Below are 15,209 nucleotides of genomic sequence, written 5' to 3'. Positions count from 1 at the left end.
CACGCTATACGAGATTGGAATAATAGAGAATAGTGAAGGTGGTCCGGTGAACCCTCTGCCAGGCACTTGAATGTGATTTGCAGGGTATTCATGTCGATGTAGATGCACATGTAGATGTCTGCCTCTGGAATGCCTTCCCTGCAACCGTCTACGAGCCCCAATGCCATTTGAGTTCCACGTCAGTGTGAATGGGAGTCGCTTGATGTGGAGTAAATAAACCCCCAAATCCTGGATCTTAAACGTCTGCCACTCCGGTTATTGCAGAGGCTCAGTATCATTGTAGATTTAGTACACTTCAGGAGAGAGATTGCACTTCTGGTTCAGTTTCACATATTTTGTATGAGCACAACAATCATGTAACTGCCCTTATCGATAGTTCTAAACAAGGGGAATCCGTTGGTTGCTATGTCATTTTCTCGCATCGTGAACTCAGGGTCAGCCTGCCTCAAGAATTTACTGTCTCCGATGCAGAATTATATGCGATCCTGCAGACATTGGAGCAGATGAGACGTTCTTACAGTGCTAAATTTCATATCTGTTCCGATTCTCGAAGCGTTCGTCACCAACTCCAACGTTTTTACCCAGCAGATAAACTAAACAAAAATATCCAGGATGCCCTCCTCCATCTACAACGACTGGAGAAAGAAGTGTCTTACTGCCGAGTACCTGGGCACATGAGTATTTTAGGGAACGAAAGGGTGCTTCTAGCAGCCAAAGAGACATGTCGTGATCCTCAGTTGCTTCAGGGTGCCATCTCACTGCACGCTATCGCCTTATTGTTGATGTACAGTCTTGCGTCGATGGGAAGACGAGTGGCTCGACGTGACCAACTGTAAGTTCCGTGTAGTAAAGCCGACAGCTCAGCAGTGGCGTACATAGTTCCATCCACATCGATAGGAGCAGATCCTTCTTACTCTTCTTCACATAGACCACAGCCTTATGACACATGGCTTCTCACTCCGGCGGAACGGCCCTCCGTTGTGTGGTGCTTGTGGCGTGCAGGTCACTGTGTGCCACGTTTTATAGGATTCTGTTTCATTTTCCGAACAGTCGATCGCAGCAGATGTGCCGACGAATCTGCCATCTGTATTAAGTAATCCTCCAAAGAATGTGGTTAAAGCTTTAAAGTTTTGTGAATCGCTCAATATTTTTTCAAAGATTTTAGGGAGATAGATTTAATGTGTTAACACGATAACTGTCACCCGTATTTTTTGTAAGTAGTCAGCGAGTGACATGTATCTGTGCCTTTGTTTTAGTTTCTTTCTCGTTTTACTTGTGTTTTAAACTCATGTACAGTATATCGACTTTTACCATTTCACCGTTGCTTTAACGCATTTTAAAGTAAAAGGGAATCTGAAACTGGTGGTGGCATTTTATTCAAAATCAATACCGAAGATGCGGAATTCCATCAGAATGATCTGTACGTTGGACAAGAAAGGGATTGGACTTGTCACGTAGTCCCTACATGATCAAAATGGGAGGGGAAAGAATCACGCTTACGAAAAATGATTCCTTACTGGACAACAGGAGTTTAATAGACCCAGCACTGCAGCATGGTACGTCTTGCGACTGCGCAGGGGACTGGGGAATCGGGCAGCAGCTGGACGCAGACACTTGGTCCTCACGCCGCTCTCGTGGTGTTGCTTGCTGCAAGCGAGACGGCGAGAGTTAATTACACAGCGGTCCGTGGCAGCGTGAGGAATGCCGGCCACGAGCGCGGAGTAATCTGGCCGACACTGTGCGGACACCGGTGTGTATGTGTGTGTGCGTGCGTGTGTGTGTGTGTCTATGTGCACGTGCGTGGGAGTGTGGTGTGCACTTCTTGCTGGGCCGGCGTGCCTCCGTCAGCTGGTTTTGCGCGCTTGCCGTTACATCGCCCACATCGACCCCTCTTCTAGTGTTCATCCTACAGTACTTGTCGTGACGCACGTAGTGCTGATCGGCAACGTGCCGGATACAGAGGCATTTCTTCACGCCATGTCGAACGGAGAACTCTAGCACCATTGTAACAGCGGTGCGATCTACAGTCGATAAATGAAATAGAGCTGAGGCTAGTAGAGTAACGCAGTCAGTACGCAGGATTTTTTAAATACCTTTGTAAGATACAGAGCATTGGAGGGAGCATATGACGGAGCACCATTACAATCAAGGCCACCAGCATTTGTGTGCTCTATTCTTACACTGTCATGAATTCCAGGCGTTCATCGTATCGAAGGTCGTGAATAACCATAGCAGAAGAAATGAAAAGATGTAGCTTACGTTTGGACCCAGATGCACAACACTATGTACAAGAGGCATATTCAAAGTTTTGATTTAGTTTTCCTTTGTGCCCATATTACTTCTGTTCTTTGAGGACAGGCTGTTGCTCGGTCGTCAGATCAAGTTATTCGATCATCTACGGATTTTCTGCCAGGCCAACAGTCATGTCGCCAATTTACACTGAGATAAAGTCATGGGATAGCGCTATGCACAAATAGAGATGGCGATAGTATCGAGTACACAGCGTATAAAACGGCAGTGCATTGGTTGAGCTGCCATTTGTACTCAGGTGATTGATGTCAAAAGGTTTCCGACGTGATTATGGCCACAAGTCGGGAATTAACAGACTATGAAGGCAGAATGTTGGTTGTGAATAGACAGATGGGACATTCCATTTCGGAAATTCAATATTCTGACATCCACAGTATCAAGAGTGTGCAGAGAATACCAAATTTCAGATATTACCTCTCACCATGGACAACATCGTGGTCGACGGCCTTCACTTCCGGTCGAGAGCAGCGGCGTTTCTGTAAAATTGTGAGTGCTAACAGACACTGCATGAAATGACAGCAGAGATCAATTTGTGACTACGACGTACGTATCCTGAAGACAGTGCCGCGAAATTTGATGGTATTGGGCTATGGCAGTAGACGACCGACGCGAGTGCCTTTTGTAACAACAGGAAACCACCTGCAGCGCCTCCCCTACGTCGTGAACACATCGGTTGGACCCTAGATGACTGGAAAACTGATTTCAGTTAATAAAAGCTGATTGTAGGTTCGAGTCTGGCGGGCACACCACCAAGCCAAGAACTCAGTATGTTAACAAGGCAATCCGCAAGCAGGTGGTGGCTCCACAATAGTGTGGCCTGTGTTTACATGGAATGGACTGGGTCCTTTGTTCCCAAGTGAGACTGTTTGCACCCGTTTATGAACGTCATCCCCTTAAACAGCGATGGATTTTTTATGAACGACAGTGCGCTGTGTCACGGGTCCATAAATTTTCGTTATTGGTTTGGAGAACATTCTGCGCAATACGAGCGAAACAGGACTGCGGGATACTGAACGACCGCTTAATGCGTTGGGCAATGTTCATGCAACAATTCAAATACGAAATCCGCTACATCGAGGGTACAGAAAATTGTATCGTAGATGCTCTGTCCAATTCCATAAAAACACGGGAGAACTGCCGGATATCAGTAACATCACATGCTCTGTCCAGATTACCAGTGGGGGCGGAAGACGATAGAAGGGACGAGAGGAACAAATTTAAGCTACGATAAATGAAAGAGGTAGCGGGGGAGAAAGAAATTCGTGCGGTGTGCGGAAATATGCGGTGAGCGTGAAACGACGATCCTGAACCGAAACACATTAAGGTGAATTTCGACAGTAAGGGATACGAGAAAATACCCAAATATTTTAAGATAGACAAGGGAGTGTTATTCCGGCGGAAAGATGAAGAGACGGACAAATGGAGACTGTGTTTTCCCAATAGGTAAGAGTAACAATTAAGATACTACGTCCATTTAACTCGCGGACATTACGGGGCCGAAAAGTGCAACGAAATCATCGAGGAATACGCCCACGTAAATAACCTGGCCAGAAGGGTCCGCCCGCAGCTGGCGGCGTGCGACCGTTGCCAAAGGGTCAAATACTGCACGACCGGGTAGCAGGGGGAAATGCAAAGCATTATATCTACTAAAATGAGCGAGTTACTGGCTGTGGACAAGTTTGGCACACTACCGACAGGACGCGGCGGCATGAAGTACGGGTTGTTCAAAAAGTCTCTCCGCAGTGCCGTACCATTGTTAGCCGCACGTGCCGTATGATTGTTCGCCTGCCTGTGTTACTTCCCTTCAAGTGGACTCTCCCAACATTCCACTGTTACGTTTATCACAGCCAGCTTCAGTAGTATCGTTGGTGTGTGTCGTTACGTGTTGACGTGAACAATTAGTTCCATTGTTCGTTTGTTTCGTTTTTGTCACTGTTAAAATGCTAACCATTCAAGAACGTGTGTTTTTAGTGGAACAAGTGTTCAAAGCTGGTGGTAAATACACAGTTTAAGTTCATTAAACATTTAACTCAGTTTTCCCGGAGACAACACTCCCGCATCGCGATACTGTGCGAAATCTGATTAACAAATTTCTAAGTACGGGCTCAGTGACAGATGCACCGAGAAGTGGTCGTCCTACTTGATATTTAAGATAAAATGTCCATGAGTCCGAACAAGTCAGTAAGAAAACTTGCCCAGGAAATCGACGTTAGTGTCGGAACGGCCCACACAGCTGTAAATTTCGTTCAACAAAATGGAAGGGATATTCTTAATGAAATGTTTTTCACTGATGAGGTATGGTTTCATTTATCCAGGTACATGAACTCGCAAAATTCTCGTATGTGGAGTACTGTTAAATTCATTGTGTATTCATGAGGAACCACTTCATTCTGTGAAAACAGGAGTTTGGATTGCAATTTCTAGACGTCGGATTGTGGATCCCATATTTTTCAACGAAACAATAAACGCACAACGAATGGTTCAAATGGATCTGAGCACAATGGGATTTAACATCTGAGGTCAGCAGTCCCCTACAACTTAGAACTACTTAAACCTAACTTACTAAGGACATCACACACATCCATGCCCGAGGCAGGATTCGAACCTGCGACCGTAGCGGTCGCGCGGTTCCAGACTGTAGCGCCTAGAACCGCTCGGCCACATCGGCCGACAAACGCACAACGATACTGCAGTGATATTCTGTACCCATTCATAACAGAACTTGTGTTAAGTGAAATACTGAACGATTATTTTCAGCAAGATGGTGCAAACGCGCATACAGCTCGCGTTTCAGTGTCACTGCTTGCTGATGTTTTTGGTGATTTCCATAATTTCACAGGGACTTTGGCCTCCACGATCGCCTGACCTAATACCATCTGACTTTTTCTTCTGGGGTGCAGCGAAAGCACCTGTCTATAAAAACCGTCCAAAATCCATCGATGAATTGAAAACTGCAATGTCCACTTTCATTGCTTCTATTACAGCTTGTGTTTGGAAACATGATTAGACGATTTGAAAGTAAACATGTATATTCAATAAATTAATAACTTGTATTTCACTGAGTTTCCTTTCGGTATATTCACTGCGGCATACGGCACGCGCGGCTAACAATCATACAGCACTGTGGGGAGACTTTCTGAACACCCCATACATCTTTGTTGTAGTGGACGTGTTCTCTAAGTTCATTAAACAGTATACGACACGGACAACGAATACGAAAACTCTGGTCACCAAACTGAAGAAGGATTTCTTCCAGAATATTGGAAAACCAGTAAGGCTGTAGTCTGGCAACGGATCACAGTTTACTTCGAATGATTGGAACTCGTTCATGAACGACCAGGGTATGCAACATATCCGTATATCCGTCTACCACCCAGCGAGCAACCGGTGTGAACGGTATATGCGGGAAGTAGGTCGTCTATGTAGGACGTATGTCATCAATCGTCATTCCAAGTGGGTGGAGTACGTGAGCGCGTTTGAGGACGTACTCAACAGCGTAAAAAGTAAGGCTACGGGGTACTCACCTTTGGAAGTCATGACTGGGGTGAAACCAAAGTTCCTACTGACAGAAACGGCTGCCTCCCCAAGAGCTTGCCGCCGGCCCTCCCACCCAGGTAGATCGGAGACACCCTCCGAGTCCCTGGGCTTTGGATCGGCCGTCGTGGACACCTCGGACACCCCTTCCTCCCCGACAACAGCAGCTGCCAAACCTGGATCTTCTCCCATCTGCCGACCACCGTTGCACCGTCTGGGGCATTTTCGCCCCTACCCACAGAGGGGAGGGATCTAGTACTGAGCGCCGCGGGTTTCGTTTCCGCGGCAGATGGCATGGAACTCGATGACCACTAGAGGTCTCTGCAGCAGTCGCTCCGTAAGCCACGGCTGTGCGCGCTTCTGGCCCCGAGTCTAACGTGAGGGTACCACTGTGGAGCACATGGTCCCAACGGCCAATAGCGAAATACCCTGGCGTGTATTTAGGCGGCTGCCTCTCACTCAGCAAGCCAGTGTGGTATTCACGTTGAGTCGGTTGATATCTCGCTTACAGACATTGTGTTGTTTAATACTTTGTTGTTGATTTTGGTGTACTGCTCGGTTGTCCTTCCATTCCCATTCGTCCTCCTTGTTTGTACGTGGGCCACTCCCGTTCTGTCCCGTCGGGTTTTAGTTCGCGGCAAACCCGTGACCGTTTCTGCCACGGTTACAACAGATTTCTTAACTCTCTCTGCTATAATTGTTATTAAGTTTTAGAGGCTTGTAATGTCATAAGACTAGATAACCTCTTTTTGTGCAAATAGCCACTGGACCTGTGCTCGTCCTTCTTACCACAATCACATAGTGAAGGGTAAACAGCACTGACACTATGACTCTGTCCACCTAAAGGGAGTTGTTCCGACCAAAACCGTTGCACTGTGGTACTACATGAATGACCCATTGCACCGGTCACTTCCAAAATTGGCCGATCGACTGAACCACAGTAAGGTGGTCTGCAATTCTGGCTCACATGTGGTTTACCACGCAACGGCCAACTCAGGTATGAAAATTCTTCTATCATGTACACCAAGTTGTGTTTTATACCTTGCTTTTTCCAGTCCTCTTTCACTACATCAGTCCGTGTGATTGTTGCAACTTTGCAGTGAGTTTCGTAGAATTTTGCAACCTGTCCAGTTAAGCCCATAGAATTTTTGCCAGTGTTTCTTCATACATGAATACAGGATTGTACTCTTCTGAATTTCTTTATATTTCTATGCCTTCCTTTTTCAGTATAATTTGGTCCTAACTTTTTTCTGATTCGTTTTCATTCCAGTTTTCGGATTTGTTCAGTGTCTCTCTCTCTTTAGGAGATGAGTGTCTAAGCACGATAACTACTCTATGTTCGATGACTGTGTTGTAGTGTTGGTCATTTTGTTGCATTTTGACTATCACTGCTTGTTATAGGTTGTTTCTTAGAATCCAGAATCGCGTTTCCATTTTGTGACAACAAATTGCGTAATCAGTTTTATACCTGCCGTTTCCTCCATTGTTTCGTATAAACACTGGCACTGATACATTCTCACAACTTTCAAAAATTTTGTTTTAAGAATTTTGGGTGCCGTGTCGTTGCTAGACGAGTATTTCGTTTTTCCAATTGATATTTCAAGCCCTAGTTTTTCTGCTGTTTCTATAAGGATTTCTGTTTGATCTTATGCTGTTCGATTGTCCTGACACAGAATGGCTCGGCTGTATTCAGAAGTTGAGCACTTTATCATTCTATTGTTTTCTTCTAGTTCTTTTTTGTCGATTCGCATCCCTGATTTTATTGTGAATATATACACACATCAAAAACGTTTTGCATCACCTAGGTTCCGAGAGTTCCGCAACATGTATAGAAAATTGGAAAAGAGATCAATATAAACATAATTTCCACCCTTTTTATTGCTCATGAAAACCATACATTGCATGTTGTACCACGATACAGTGAGACCTTGAGAGGTGGTGGTCCAGATTGCTGTACACACAAGTACCTCTAATACGCAGTAGCACGTCCTCTTGCATTGATACCTACCTGTATTCGTCGTGGCATACCACCCACAAGTTTATCAAGTCATTGTTGGTGCAGATTGTCTCACTCCTCAACCGCCATTCGGCGTAGATCCCTCAGAGTGGTCGGTGGGTCACGTCATCCTCAAACAGCCCTTTTCGATCTATCCCAGGCATGTTCGATAGGGTTCATGTCTCGAGAACATGCTGACCTCTCTAGTCGAGCGATGTCGCTATCTTCAAGAAAGTCATTCACAAGATCTCCACGAGGGGGGCGCGAATTGTCGTCCATGAAGACGAATGCCTCGCCAATATGCTGCAGATATGGATGCACTGTCGGTCGGAGGATGGCATTCACGTATCGTACAGCCATTACGGCGCCTTCTATGACCACCAGCGGCGTGTGTCAGCCCCACATAATGCCACCCCAAAACAGCAGGGAACTTCCACCTTGCTGCACTTGCTGAACAATGTGTCTAAGGCGTTCAGCCTGACCGGTTTGCCTCTAAACACGTCTCCGACCATTGTTTGGTTGAAGGCATATGCGACACTCATCGGTGAAGAGAACGTTTGGTTGAAGGCATGTGCGACACTCATCGGTGAAGAGAACGTGATGCCAATCCTGATCGGACCGTTGTGCATGTTGTTGGGCCCATCTGTACCACGCTGTATGATGTCGTGGTTGCAAAGATGGGCCTCGCCATGGATGTTGCGTGTGAAGTTGCGCATCATGCAGCCTATTGCGCACAGTATGAGTCTTAACACGACGTCCTGTGGCTGCACGAAAAGCATTATTCATCATTTGTTCATTTGGAGACGACTGGACACTTGAGAGCCCTTGCTGGCACAAAGTAACAATGCGGACGAGCCCTTGCTGGCACAAAGTAACAATGCGGACGCGATGGAACCGTGGTACTGGCCGTCTAGGCGTGGTTAAACTACAGACAATACAAGCGGTGTACTCCTTCCTGGTGGAATGATTGGGACTGATCGGCTGTCGGACCACCTCTGTCTAATAGGCGCTGCTGAAGCTTAGTGTTTTACGTCTTTGGGCGGGTTTAATGACATCTCTGAACAGTCAAAGGGACTGTGTCTGTGATACAATATTCACAGTCGCCGTCTATCTTGAGGAGTTCTGGGAACCGGACTGATGCAAAACTTTTTTGATGACAGGGAGAATCGTCTACGTTGTCACATGACGTTTAACTATCAAATACATTCTGTATCAAAAACGTTTCACTTAACTCCATCAAAATATCACGTTTCGACGTCCACGTTATTATCATCAGGCACGTTAAATTCCGTTTAACATTCATCAAAAATGTGACTAGCACGCATGTTTTTCTGCAGCTAGTTTCAAGACAAAGATGCAAGCTGTACTGCTCCAATAGCGATGAAATGCTGCTTGCCAGAGGCACTGACTGTTCGACAGATCCCGTCAAGCCTATTAATAGGCAGACTTTGTAACACTAAGTCATTTGCGGGCGGGGCTTAATGACGTCTTGTCCCACTCGAGATACAGTTGGATTCACTTTTACATTTAAAATATTAAGCTACTTTTGAAATTTAATAAAAGGGGAAAAACCCCATCTTTCTCTTTTAGCGCTTGTAGAAGCTAAAGCACAGTTTTTCTTATCCCGTTCAAAATGTATAAATTAATTAGGTTGAAAAAACTATAAACGTCGTTGAAGTGACTTAGATACATATTGAGCTAATACATAACTACCTATTCTGTGAATCTTTAACGAAGTGATGTGACTTGAAAATTAGGAATGATTTTATGTCTGTAACCTCCCCACAGAAAAATTGAAATATAAATAAATATTATTTGGTTAATGATTCTAATTTTAGAGTAAATTCCCCACAAAAATTTAGTAAATAACAATAATAATATGATTCCATTTTTTGTGTAACCTCAGAACAAAATTGGTTCCCATTTATAACCTCCCTACAGAAATTCTTTTCTCATTTAATGTAAAATCGAAACAGAAAAATTCCTAAACCTCGTAATGAAAAAAAATAAATTCAGTAACATGGTAAATTTTGGACGACAGCAGTGCTGCGTCATTGCCCTGTAAGATCATTCTGAATAAAAAAAGCAAAAATTCTTACCTCGATAAAGTCGGCAACTATCTGCTCTTATAATAACTTTTTCCGGCACAGCTCTGTGCAATGCTGGCCTATACACTTGTCATTTATGAAAGGAAGCAACTGATTTTTCTTTTTCAACAATCGGAATGATCATGGATTGGAGAAATTAGTAAATTCTTTAAATTGAAATGAATGCTTGTTAGAAATTACTTTATATGACAAAGATTATTATTAGGACATTTTTAAAAGATTTACATGGGAGTTCACATAACATTACTAGATATGTGCGAGGCTGCTTTTACCTTATACTATAACGCTCAGGCTCCGCCATCGGTGCACCACGTCCGGCCCAGCCAACACAATACACCAGACTGCTCGCTACCAACAACTTACTGCTACAGCTACACAGTTCCTACTGCATACGACACTGCTCTTTGGTCTCAGATTCTCTTATGGCTTACATATCGCAGGCAGCGCATACCTCTTACATAACCTCCACTGGGGGGGCAAAAATTTGGCAGCGATGATGAGTCAATTGGACTTGCCATGAGCAACAAATTTTTCTAAAATATACTTAAATAATTAAGTTGACAGTCACAGAGTATATACATATATATATATAAGTGCAGAACATGAAATGAAATAGAGTGCACATGCACTAAGTACAGAACATATCAAGAAATGACAAAATGTATATGCAATGAGTACAACAGATATTAACAAATGACAAAGTGCACACGCACTGTATAAGTCTTTAGCATTTTTACATAACATATCATGAAGTGAAATAAAGTGCACACGCACTGAATACAAAATATATTAACAAATGATATAAAGTGCACACGCACTGTATAAGTCTTTAGTATTTTTACAAGAACTGATTACCCTAAAATTAAAATAAAGTGTACACACACTATAGAAGTCTTTAGCATTTATACATAACATATCATGGAGTGAAATAAAGTGCACACGCACTGTAGAAGTCTTTAGCATTTTTACGTAACATATCATGGAGTGAAATAAAGTGCACGCGCACGGTAGAAGTCTTTAGCATATTTAGGACAACTGATCTTGCTAGCAAATGAAATGAAGTGCACACGCACTGTATATGTCTTTATCATTTTACAAGAATTTAAACGCACTCTATAAGTCTTTACCATTTTACAAGAACTAGGAAAGGAATGGGAAGGATTGCATCATGGTTGTAGCACAGTAGGTTGCACGCAGCTACACTGAATGTTCATATCTTTCTACAGAAGCACAACACCAAGTGAGACAATCTGAAGTTCTCTTCCTGAAGTATTTATCAGTGTAGCCAAGACACTGAAATGTTGTATTAATATTGTATGTTATCATTTTGGTAGTACATTAGGTACACCAAATAGTATAACCATAATAACATCTCCATTGTTCAAGGTGGTGGACAGCATGATGTGTCATCACCACACTCTTTCATCAACGTAGAATTAGTGCAAAAACCAAATATGGTGCTCCATGATCATAAGGATGGACAGGACAAACGGATATTGCAGTAATTTCTGGTAATTAGGTCAGAAGGTGAAGGACATTAAGTCTTATGCTAGTCATCATTGAGAATTACACTAGTCTATCAACCAATTTGAGTAATTGGTGGCACTCATCGCCTAGTTACCAAACATTTCTGTACTATGTATGAAGTATTACAGAATAATGTTCATAAGTTATCAGATTACAGTGAACATTGGCACTCATTGGCCAGTTACAAACCATTTTTATTCATTAATCAAAAGTGATCATTCAAAACAAGGGTTAATTAATGGCATACCATTTACATAATTCATCTAGTTATAGTAATCATTGGCACTCAATGGCCAGTTACAAACCATCAGAAGTCATCATTCAAAACAGGAGCTAATGAGTGTAGCATCAAGCTACTGGTATTCATATATATAGCATGTAAGTGACATAATACACATTTAAAATATAAGAAACAGTGGCATTCATTGGCCAATTACTAAACATATAGCAAGTATCGAATATTACAAAACATTTTTCATCATTCAAGTGACATACGACATATTTAAAATAATTATTGGCACTCATTGGCCAGTTACAAACCATCAGAAGTCACCATTCAAAACAGGAGCTAATGAGTGTAGCATCAAGATACTGGTATTCATATATAATAGCATGTAAGTGACATAACACAAATTTAAAATATATGAAACAGTGGCATTCATTGGCCAGTTACTTAATGTATAGCAAGTATTGAATATTACAAAACATTTTTCATCATTCAATTGACATATGACATATTTAAAATAATTATTGGCTCTCATTGGCCAGTTACAAACCATCGGAAGTCATCATTCAAAATGAGAGTTAATTATTAGCATAGCATTTATAGAGTATAACAACAATATTATTTACAGAAATTATTGGCCTAGCATGTATGCATTATTACAAAATATCAATCACTATTACTCAGGACTCATCATTCAAGTGACATATGACATATTTAAAATGTAACACACTGTAACTATTACTCAAGGTCTGTGGTTAGTAAACATCATTCAGTAGTACTCAGAACTCTCTGAAACTGGTAGCATTATTTGGGACTGCTAATTCATTTTTTTGTGCTAGCAATGCATTGCGTTGGGACCGATAATTAATTGCTGGGGCATAACAATATTTGCTGCAAATGAGAATAGGTAACGTCATTCGTCATGAGTCAGCTGTAGCAAGGTTATGAAACAAGTAGAGTATATGTGATCACATTCATGAATGACACACACAAATGGGTAAAAAAAATGCAAGTACTAGAACAGGTTTAATAACTAACTGCTTATAGCACATTAATTTCATGAATAGCTTCTCCTAGAAAAAATACAAAATGGATTATTAAGCTGAAAGAAGAAACGCATATTATGCTGAAAAGTAGTGAACTTCGAATTAACAGGTAATGAAACGTGTACTCAATATGTATGTACTCTAGCTGTCCTTTCCAAAACATTCAGTCATTATACGATGCGACATAAGACATACTGTCAAAACTAACTGCAACAAATACTTAAATAACTACATAGCATTTCTTAACTAACAGTAAATATATAAACTTCATCATTATCCTCATCTGCAAAGAAAAACTTAAAAGTGGTGCGGTAAGTGGCCATATAAAATTCATCACTATCATCATCTGCAAAGAAAAACTTCATTATTCATATTAACATATTCTTCATATAACTATTTATCATCATTCATTATCATCTGCAAAAAGACACTTCATTATTCATTATTCATATTACCATTTACTTCATATAACTATTCATGGTATAGAGTTTCTTATTTCTAGCATATTTCATCACTAAAACTAAGATGTGTAGTTCTGTCTGACAGCCTGCATTATTCGCCTCATATTCTGATAGAAAAATAATTACTTAAGACTGCTATCATACGATGTGCATAGTATATTCTTGTTAATGCTTATTAATTCTGATCCATTTACTCTTCGTGACGAGGTATTCCATCTTCTTTCGTTCATTCCGAAGGTGAAATTCCCATTTCATAGTAATCCACTTTGGTTTGTTTACTTTATTTCTTTTACACTTTATTGCTTTCTGAAAATGATGACTAAGGATTAAAATCTTGCATTTAAATCATATACCCATTAAATAAAAACTTGTTTCTAGTGATATAATTAAGTATACAGCATAGCATGATAAAAAACGTATTATGTCAAAAACATAGACAATGTTCAGGCACAAAAATGTATACAGAGTATCATAATGTAAAATAGTCACGCTGTTGAGATATCATAAGGCAAAATGTCAAAGTCAACTGGTGTTTGTTATATCTTAAAGATTTCGTACGTACAGGAAAACAATCATACATACACGAAAAATGGAAAATGTGTACGGTCTGATATATAACGACAAGAAAAGCGACCTGCTAACCTTACCTTGCCGGGCAATTGCCTAGAAGAAATATGATAATCATCAGTAAGTACTCACATTAATATAATTGCTTCAGTGGTCATAAAAAATCAGGAAATGGCATTACAGTGTGATAAATCATAAAGTATGTTCATTCAATAAAGGGTTTAATATTGGAGACATGGTGACTGCCTTTGCTTTTTCTGGTTCTCAAAGTTTCGACGTGTACTACATTGGGGTGATGAATGCTGCGAATTCGATATTGACCTCCGTATAGAAGCTCAAATTTACTGCATCTATTCTTTCCTCTGTTGCATAGATAGTGTGTACGTACTAATATCTTCCGTCCAATGTGAAAGTCACGGCGTGTACAAACTTGCTTTTGCTGTCTTCTCCGGCGCTCTGCAGCACGTTTGATGTTGTTCAGCGCAATGTCAATTATTTCATGGTGTCGTAGTCGACGAGATGTAGGAAAGGATACTAATTCTTTAATTTTGTTAGGTGGTTCAATATTTTTCAGTATAACAGTTGGAGATAGCATAGTAGATTCATTTGGTATGGAATTAATTACATCCTGGAATGACAGTATGTGTGTGTCCCAATCAATATGTCTTTTATGGCAGTATATTCTACACAGTTTACCAATTTCTTTCATTAGTCGTTCACAAGGGTTCGAAGAAGCGTGATACTTGGATATATAAATCGGAGAAATGTTTCTAGCTCGTAACATACGTGTCCACATAGCAGATCGAAACTGTGATCCATTGTCGGAAATTACTTTCAATACATGTCCTACATGAAATAGAAAATGTTTTATAAATGCTTTCGAAACAGATTTAGCAGTAGCTTTGCGTAACGGAGTGAAGGTAAGAAATTTTGAAGTGAGTTCAACAGCGACAAAGATGTAGCAAAAACCTCTATTAGTTCAGGGAATCGTACCAAAAATGTCTACAGCGACCAAGTGTCTCAATTTAACAGGTACAATGGGATGTAATGGAGGAATATGTGAAGTCGTGTCTGACTTAGCTTTCTGGCAGATTTTACATGACGCTAAAACTCGTTGAATACGTTTCTCCATGTTGGCAAAATAACAGTTCTGTCTCAGTATACTAAAACATTTTCTGGCTCCGTAATGTGCGTAACTTAAATGAGTATTGTAGTGTTGGCAGAAGATCCAACACCGTGTTGCTGGAGGAGGCCGAAATGCACGCGTTTAATTACACGCAGACTGGCGTAAGGTCTGGAACAATTAAAGGAGTTGAGTCTAATAAGAAAAGAACGTAATTCTTGGAATACTTAACTTTAATCCATATTTGGTGTACAGCGCTCTTGACGGTACATGTTTCAATATAAATATCAATTGAATACGGCGCCTCGCTA

The sequence above is a fragment of the Schistocerca nitens genome, chromosome 6, assembly GCF_023898315.1.
Source record: "Schistocerca nitens isolate TAMUIC-IGC-003100 chromosome 6, iqSchNite1.1, whole genome shotgun sequence".
In the NCBI taxonomy this organism is placed as follows: domain Eukaryota; kingdom Metazoa; phylum Arthropoda; class Insecta; order Orthoptera; family Acrididae; genus Schistocerca; species Schistocerca nitens.
This window is presented reverse-complemented; position numbering follows the sequence as displayed.